This window comes from Panthera leo, chromosome B4 (assembly GCF_018350215.1).
Source record: "Panthera leo isolate Ple1 chromosome B4, P.leo_Ple1_pat1.1, whole genome shotgun sequence".
Taxonomy (NCBI): domain Eukaryota; kingdom Metazoa; phylum Chordata; class Mammalia; order Carnivora; family Felidae; genus Panthera; species Panthera leo.
Genome location: NC_056685.1, coordinates 116,633,763 through 116,642,412, shown reverse-complemented (window position 1 = coordinate 116,642,412; position 8,650 = coordinate 116,633,763). Strand labels below are relative to the sequence as shown.

Below are 8,650 nucleotides of genomic sequence, written 5' to 3'. Positions count from 1 at the left end.
GTTCACATGGTTGCCTCTGAATTGTGGCATTAAGGAAAGCCTCAGATCACACGGACCACCCCTAAAATGGGGGAGAGGTGCATCACAGAACTGGTAACAGAGAAGGTAGACTAGAAGCCGAGTAGATTAAAAAATAGCCCATGTCTCAATAAAATGATCAAAGCATATTAAGAACACAAAGAAATAGGTGCATAAATCTTTGACTTCCAAGTCATGGAAGGCTTCATAGTAGAGGGTAAACATGAATTGACTCTTAGGAAAAAAAAAAGCGCAGAAATTGCTGGTCAGGCAAGAGAAGGGGTGAGAATGGGAGGGAGGGGATGCCAGTGACAAGAATGGCCTATGAGGTCACAAAAGAGAATGACCTAGGCATCCATATTTTGTTCCAGGCAAAAAGCTTGACTAAAAGCCAGGCTCTGCAGCTCTAGTGCCTGGTTGGAACCCAGTCTCAATTCTGAAACTTACTAGCTGTGTAATCTTGGCTGGTTACTTAACCTTAGGTTATTTTGTAACTTGTGTAATGTGGAACTTAACCAGGACAGTGCTCGTGCCTCAGTTTCCCCTTCTGTAAAATGGGAAAAGCAATCATACCTACTTCTCAGGGTCGTTGTCAGGATTAATAGAAATATGTAAAACAGTAAAGGTCATCTATGATAAGCCCACAGCTAACATCCTACTCAATGGTGAAAAGCTGGAAGCTTTTCATTTAAGATCAGGAATGAGACAAGGATGACCATTCTAACCACTTTTATTCAACATAGTATCAGAATTAAAATCTTTGAAACCTCTGTACTATCCAAGGCAAGCTACAAATTCAATACAATCCCCATCAAAATTCCAATTGTATTTTTCATAGAAACAGAACAAACTATTCTAAAATTTGCACGGAACCACACAAGACTCCACGTTAGCCAAAGCAATCTTCAGAGAGACGAACAAAACTGGGGGCATCATGCTCCCTGATTTCAAACTACATTACAAAGTATAGTAATCAAAATAGTATGGCACTGGCACAAAAACAGACACATAGATCAATGGAACAGAATGAAGACCTAGAAGTGAGCCCAAGTATATATGGTCAATTAATTTGTGGCAAAAGGAGCCAAGAATGTACTATGAGGAATGGACAATCTCTTCAATAAATGGTATTGGGAAAACTGAACAGCCACATGCAAAAGAAGGAAACTGGACCATCATCTTATACCATATACAAAAATAAACTCAAAATGGATTAGACTTAAATGTAGAACCTGAAACCATGAACTCCTAGAAGAAAGCATAGGCGATTAGCTCCTTGACTTCAGTCCTGGTGATGATTTTTTTAAATTGGACACCAAAAGCAAAGACAACAAAAGCAAAAATAAACAAGTAGGACTATACCAAACAAAAAAGCTCCTGCACAGCAAAGGAAACCATCACCAAGATGAAAAGGCAACCTGCCAGATGGGAGAAAATATTTGCAAATCATGTATCTGATAAGAGGTTAATATCCAAAATATATAAAGATGTATTCAACTCAATAGCAAAAAAAAAAAAAAAAAAAATCTGACTAAAAAAATGGGCAAAAGATCTGAAAATACGTTTTTCCAAGGAAGACATCTTGATGGCCAGCAGACACATGAAAAGACGCTTAACATCACTAATCATCAGAGAAATGCAAATCAAAATCAAAGCCAAATGCAAATCAAAACCACAATGAGATATTACCTTACACCTGTTAGAATGGCTATTATCAAAAAGACAAGACATAACAAGTGTTGGTGAGGATGTGAAGAAGAGGGAAGCCTTGTGCACCGCTGGTGGGAATATAAATATGATGCAGCCATTATGGAACACAGTCTGGAGGACCCTCAAAAAACTAAGACAGAACTACCATATAGTCATTCTCTTTTCCTCCCTGGCTCCTTGAAGCTCAGCCACCATCAAGAAGGACACAGTACCTATCTAGGCCAGGAAGTTCATGACCAACCAACTACTTCAGAGGAAACAAGTGCTCATTGATGTTCTTCACCCTGGAAAGGCAACAGTACTTAAGACAGAAATTCAGGGAAAACTAGCCAGAACGGACAAGACCACACCAGATGCCGTCTTTGTATTTGGATTCAGAACCCATTTTGGTGGTGGCAAAACAACTGGCTTTGGCATGATTTATGGTTCCTTGGATGATGCACAGAAAAATGAACCCAAACGTAGACTTGCAAGACATGGCCTGTGTGAGAAGAAAAAGACCTCCAGAAAACAGGGAAAGGACCATAAGAACAGAATGAAGAAGTCAGGGGACTGCAGAAGCCAATGTTGGTATGGGCAACAAGTGAGCCGGAGATTGGAAAACAGAAGGAATAAAGGTTCTGCAGTGACTTTATCTGTGGTGATGGTGCAGATTTTTCATGAGAGGATTAATAAGCCAAGAACTTAAAAATATATATGAGGCGCCTGGGTGGCTCAGTCGGTTAAGCACCCGACTTTGGCTCAGGTCATGATCTCATGGTTCAGATAGTAAGTTTGAGCCCCACATCAGGCTCTGTGCTGACAGCTCAGAGCCTGGAGCCTGCTTTGAATTCTGTGCCTCCTTCTCTCTCTGCCCCTCCCCTTCTCTCTCTCTCTCTCTCAAAAATAAATAAAAATTTAAAAAAAAAGAAAGAACTTAAAAAAAATAGAACTACCATATGATCCAGCAATTCCACTCTGGGTATTTATCTGAAGAAAATGAAAACACTACCTTGAAAAGATATATGTACCCCCATGTGCATTACAGCATTATTTATAATAGGCAGGATATGAAAACAACCTAAATGTCCATCAGTGGAAGAATGAAAAAGAAAATATGGTGTGTATGTCTGTGTGTGTGTGTATATGTATACATACAGTTATACACACATATATACACATATACCTACACTTACAAACACACACACACACACACATGGTTCAGCCATAAAAACAATCCTGCCATTTGCAACAACAGGAATGGACCTTGAGGGCATTATGATAAGTGAAATAAGTCAGGAAGAGAAAGATAAGTATATACCTACATACCATATGATCTCACTTATATATAGAATTAAAAACAAAACCAACCTGAGAGTTACAGAGAACAGATTGGTGGTTGCCAGAGGTTGGAGGCAGGGGGAGTGGACAAAATACATGAAGAGGGTCAAAAGGTACAAACTTCCAGTCATAAATAAGTAAGTCACGGAAATATAATGTGCAGCGTGGTGACTGCAGTTAATAATACTCTTGCATATTTTAAAGTTGCTAAAAGAGTACATCTTAAAAGTTCTCATCACAAGAAAATAAAATCTGTAGGTATGGTGACAGATGTTAACTAGACTTACTGTGGTGATCATTTTGCAATATACACAAATATCAAATCTTTATGCTGTATACCTCAAATTGTTGTAAAAAAGAAGTTTAAAAATTATGTTAATATGTCTAAAGCACTTAGAATAGGGCCTGACGTAGAGAAAATGCTAACATAAATTACTAAATAAAACAAAATGTGTTTATTGATGAATGCCGTGCCATATCTAGTTTAAAATGATGGCCTACAATTCAGTGCAACTACAGATTTGGTTAAGAAAACATCATAACAAAAGAACAACAAAACTTTACCTTTCTCATGATCATTTATACAGATAACATTAAATGTCATATATAGTCCTACTCCTTCTCACACATAGATCGCCCTCTATCCAGTCATACTGTTGGCAAGATGTTATCCAGTAGTTCCACTTTTTATAGGAAATGTAGTTTCTCTTTCCGGCTTTTGTTTCCTAAGGTCTAATATTGCAGACTTATTTTAGCAAAATATTGCTCAATTTAGCCCACCCAGACTCGTGAGACAACCTGACCGAAACAACCAGGAAGGGAGAAATGGAACAGGATGTACATACAACCCACTACCTTGTGATCATTTTGTAAATGTCAGATTCTGAAATCGGGTCAATGGTCTTGTTATTCTCAGTCTCTGGATGACATTTTCTTAGTTAATTAATTAACGTGTACATGTTAGGGACTTTGGCCAGATATTCTCATTGTATTTCCTTCTTTGGAAACCCTCCAACCTCCACCCTTAAGAAACAATGACTTTTGAAATGGTCTAAGCAAAAGGAAATCTATCTCATTTGCAATGTTTCATGCAGTGGGGTGAAGAAAGGAAGTTAGAAAAAGGCCTGCGGTGAGATCAGGCTGCAGTGCTGTGCTCAAAAAGGATGTGCTCTGGGGTCACACTCCCTGGTTGGAACCCACGGTCTGCTTTTTCCAAGCTAGTGACTTGAGCAAATTACTTATTTATCAGACCCTCGGTTTCTTCCTTTGTAAAATGGGGATGATAATAATGCCTACCTCGTGGTAGTAGCCAGCTCCAACAAGGCTCCCAATGTCCTCTACCTCCTGGTATTCATGTCTTTGTGTAGTTCCCTCCTATGGTATCAGGGTTGGTCTTGTGTGACCAATCAAATATGGCAGAGGTGATGGTACGTCACTTTTCAAGGCTCAGTGATGCTAGTTTAACCTGGAAAGGTAAGTTTCCAGTGGCTGTGATTTCTTCCGGTTCTAGGGGACAGAAAACCTCAATGAATCCCTGCCCTGATCACTAGGCCAGGGTGGAATGCACAGCCCCAGTGCACATAGGCATCACAGGTAAAATGTGATGGATTCGTCCTTTGGAAATACATCTGGGGGTTCAAGAAGTGTGAGCTATTTTTCTGAATTTGCATTTGGTATCTGACTATGCTCTTAACCATTAACGTCTTAGGAATTACTGTCCCTTTCAATTACCCATCCAAACTTTACACATTCACTCAGGAGAGGTTTCCAAAGCAGGATAGACAATGCATGCAGCAATCATTTGGGTACAGGCAGGAAATACTAAACCTCTAATTTTATTTATGAAAGGGGTCTGCTTCACAGATACGACTTGTGAGATGTAATCATAAACAACTGTATTTTGTTCTTCTACTGTCCCTTTAACTTTTCTCAGTGGGCTGGCATTATTTCTGTTGCCCCTGGCCAAACCCCTATGCAGGCTCATGACTTTTCTGAAGGCTCAGGTAATTGGAAGTGCTATGCTTAGGTTTCACAGATTGCAGCCTCAATGCAGAAGTTACCATGTAAGTATAAGTAAGCAAACGAAAATGGCAGAACTAATGCTTCTATTCCAAGATAAGGTAGGTTACCTCGATTTAACAAACAAAATGAAACAATGATGATCAAATCAAATCTGACAGGAAGGTAGCTCTATACGATGCAAAGCAAAATTATGAAGATGGTTATTTAAAATTAAGGATTTATATTCACTATCATTGACCATGACCCTTCCTCTCAATGTATTTTGTGCCATGAGATATTCATTAGTTACATTAGCACATGTAAAGAATTTATAAACAAGCAAAAAACCCCACATTTTTTGAGGGTGTGCCCCCCAAATTTTTATTGATATTGGTTAGCAATTTAAAAAAATGAGACCTCTGCTTTATGTTTCCATGCACGCCTCACTGCTTCCAGAAAGATGCCCACAGACCTCTCCACTGAACTCCTACAGCATTTGTGGACTGGTCCACCTGAATACCCTTTAGTTATTCAGTCACCCACTCTGTTCTCTGGCGGTTTCATTTTATGGTCTTCATTTGCCCAATAAGGTAATGAATTTCCCAAGGACAAGCCAATATCCATGCTGCTTGCTACCCATGAAAGGTGTCTGGTAATATCTCAGAGTTGTATTTAAGCCTGCCTTGAGTACAGTTCCTTTTGGCCTAGAGTTGGGGAATTATAGGGCTTTCCTGCTCCAAGTGAACAATGGGTGAAGAGTGGGCAGAAGGAGGAAAAGGAAACATTTTTTTAAAATTCCAAAGAATCTGGAAGATTTGCTCTGTGTGATTCCTTAAAGAGCAGAAATAAAAGCCAAAGCTATCACAAAATAGCACTTAATTTCTAATTTTATGTTATTCTAGTTCAATGATTCCTCTCGGAAATAAAGAGGAAGCATTTGAGGACTGTGAAATTCCGGGAATCCAAGCTCTCTTTGACAAGCAATAATCTCAGCTTCCACTGTTCTTTCCTCCCCCCCACCCCCCCACCCCTCCTTCCTTTGTCCCATCCTCCCTCCCCTCCTTCTTGGATTCCTTTCCCATCTACTGAGGACCCACCTACCACATTGTACTGAGCTGGGTGCTCTGAGAGAGTAAGGTATCCCTAGGGAAAGCTTGCCACCTTAACTGCTTTGGGAACAGAGAGAGGTTGAAAGAAACAAATGTGAACTGACTGGAAGGGCAAGAATATGTACAGTTGACTCTCCTTACTTGCTGTGGTTGTGTTCTATATAAAGTTGCAGTGAGCACTGAATTAGTGAAACCTGAACCACTGCTCCCAGGGGAAACACAGTGGGGTTCTGTGAACTTTTGGTGGCATTTCTCAATCAATACATAACTTGTTTTAATTTTTTTTTAATGTTTATTTTTGAGAGAGAGAGGGAGGGGGGGAGAGTGCAAGTAGGGGAGGGGCAGAGAGAGAGGGAGACACAGAATCTGAAGCAGGCTCCAGGCTCTGAGCTGTCAGCACAGAGCCCAATATGGGGCTCAAACCCATGAACCATGGGATCATGACCTGAGCTGAAGTTGGATGCCTAACTGACTGAGCTACCCAGGAGCGCCTTAATACATAACCTTGTTTTATGTGTGCTTCTGTCCAAAGATACCTTATCTAATACAGGGTTGATTCATTAACATCAAACTCATAGCCCCCAGCAATGTGAGTCATGCCTGAACGAAGCTTCTCTAACACATGTATGTTCTCCATGGGGCACATCATAGCGTTCCTGTGCTTAGGAAAACAAGACAGCACTTCAGCATTTGCTTGGAGGACATTTAGAACAGTGAAATGACCCCCCCCCCAAAAAAAAGCACAAAAATGTGAAAAACATGACACTAAACACCACAAAAAGGACACTTGTTTACAGTGTAAGCTGTAGGCAGAAACAAGAAGGCTCAGCTTTGCCTTGTTCAGCTTCAGCTGAGAATGTGAGCCTCAGGCAACTCAATTTTTTCACTGTTCTGCATGTGTCCACAAAGGACCATGAAAGGGCTTCAAGTATTGATTTGGGGTAACAACTAAATTTTAGTGAGTGGATGAACACACAAATATGAAATCTGCAAATAATGAGGGTTAACTCTGTGTGTTGTGTGTGTGTGTGTGTGTGTGTGTGTGTAAAGTTCCTATTCAGAAAACTTCAGGACCAACAAGGGAAGGACAATACATTGGGAAGATATTTCTGGAGAAGGGGACCAGCAAACAGGGGAGAGAGGAGTGAGCAGGGAATCAGTCCAGCACCTTGGCCTGGGGGAGAACAGTGGGGTGCACCCCTGGGAAAGAGTAGAGTCTGGCTGGAGAAGGGTCTGTGTTGGATGCCCGGAGGAGGCAGCACTTGGAAGGGAAGTGGAAAGCAGGGTGGGAGGTGAGGGGACGTGCATGGCTCAGCTGGAGAAGTACTAAGGCACACACCTGCCGGAGAACGTGAGAAGTCAACTATATGAGCCTCTTACTTGGGTTTGCTCAATTCCAAATACACAGCACAAGAGCCCTTTTATAAGAAATGACAAAATACTAGTTAGTTCTTCAAACACAAATTTGTAAAGGAGAAGAATGTTTAGAAGGAAAGACTTTTAGGTAGGTCTTTGCTGCAAACGTATTTCATAAGCAAATAGCAATCACCCCTGCTCTGCAGGCAAACAAGAGAAACTGGGCTCAACGCCAACCAACCTGAGACAGAAATACTGTTTTTGAAATCAGTAATGACACTTGTCAAACCCCACACATGCTTTAAGCCATCAGAACAAAAGGTGTAAGTACCTACTTTGATGAAATACCACTGGCTACTTAGCAGGAAAAATGTAAGTAGAGCCGGAATCTCTGAGTCAGAAAAAACCCCAGTGCGGTTGAATCTTGCAATCAGGTGCACCTAGAAAAGAAACAGTAGGGACTGAGAAGAAAATAAAGTATGATTTAGATCAGCATTTCGGAAGAATTTTTTTAAGTTTATTTATTTATTTTTGAGAGGGGGAGAGAGTGAGCAAGAACACACACTGGGGAGAGAAGAGAGAGAGGGAGAGACAATCCCAAGCAGGCTCTGTGCTATCAGTGCAGAGCCCCGTGCAGGGCTTGAACTCATGTGAGGCTTGAACTCATGCGGGGCTTGAACCCAAGAACCATGAGATCATGACCAGAGCTGAAACCAAGAGCCAGCTTAACTGACAGAGCCACCCAGGCGTCCCTGTGAAGAAAATTTGTTTCTTGTAACTTGAAAACAGCCTCCCTTCCTGCTTGATGCACCTTTCCCTACTCCAGCTGGGAGCTTGTTGGGTTTGAGTCCATAATGAGAGAGCCTGGGTTGCTGCAATGAATGAGTTTTGGCTTGGTGCAGAGGTCCCAAAGGAATGGGACCTGGCATGGGTCAAAGCAGCACGTCCAAACCTGGCTGCAATATGTCCACCAAAAGACATGTTCTGGAATGTGCTATAGCAGCACCATTCACAGTAATGCAGAACTGAAAATTATCCTAATGTCCATCCACAGTAGGACAGATAAATATATCGTGGTCTACCCACACATGTAACACTACACAGCAATGAGGACACATAACCCAGAACTATACATA

At 41.1% G+C, this 8,650-nt stretch overlaps 1 pseudogene; it reads left to right on the top strand.

Moving 5' to 3' along the window:
* Positions 1–1,034: 1,034 nt before the first annotated feature.
* On the top strand, positions 1,035–2,315 carry LOC122225452 (annotated as a pseudogene).
* Positions 2,316–8,650: the final 6,335 nt, after the last annotated feature.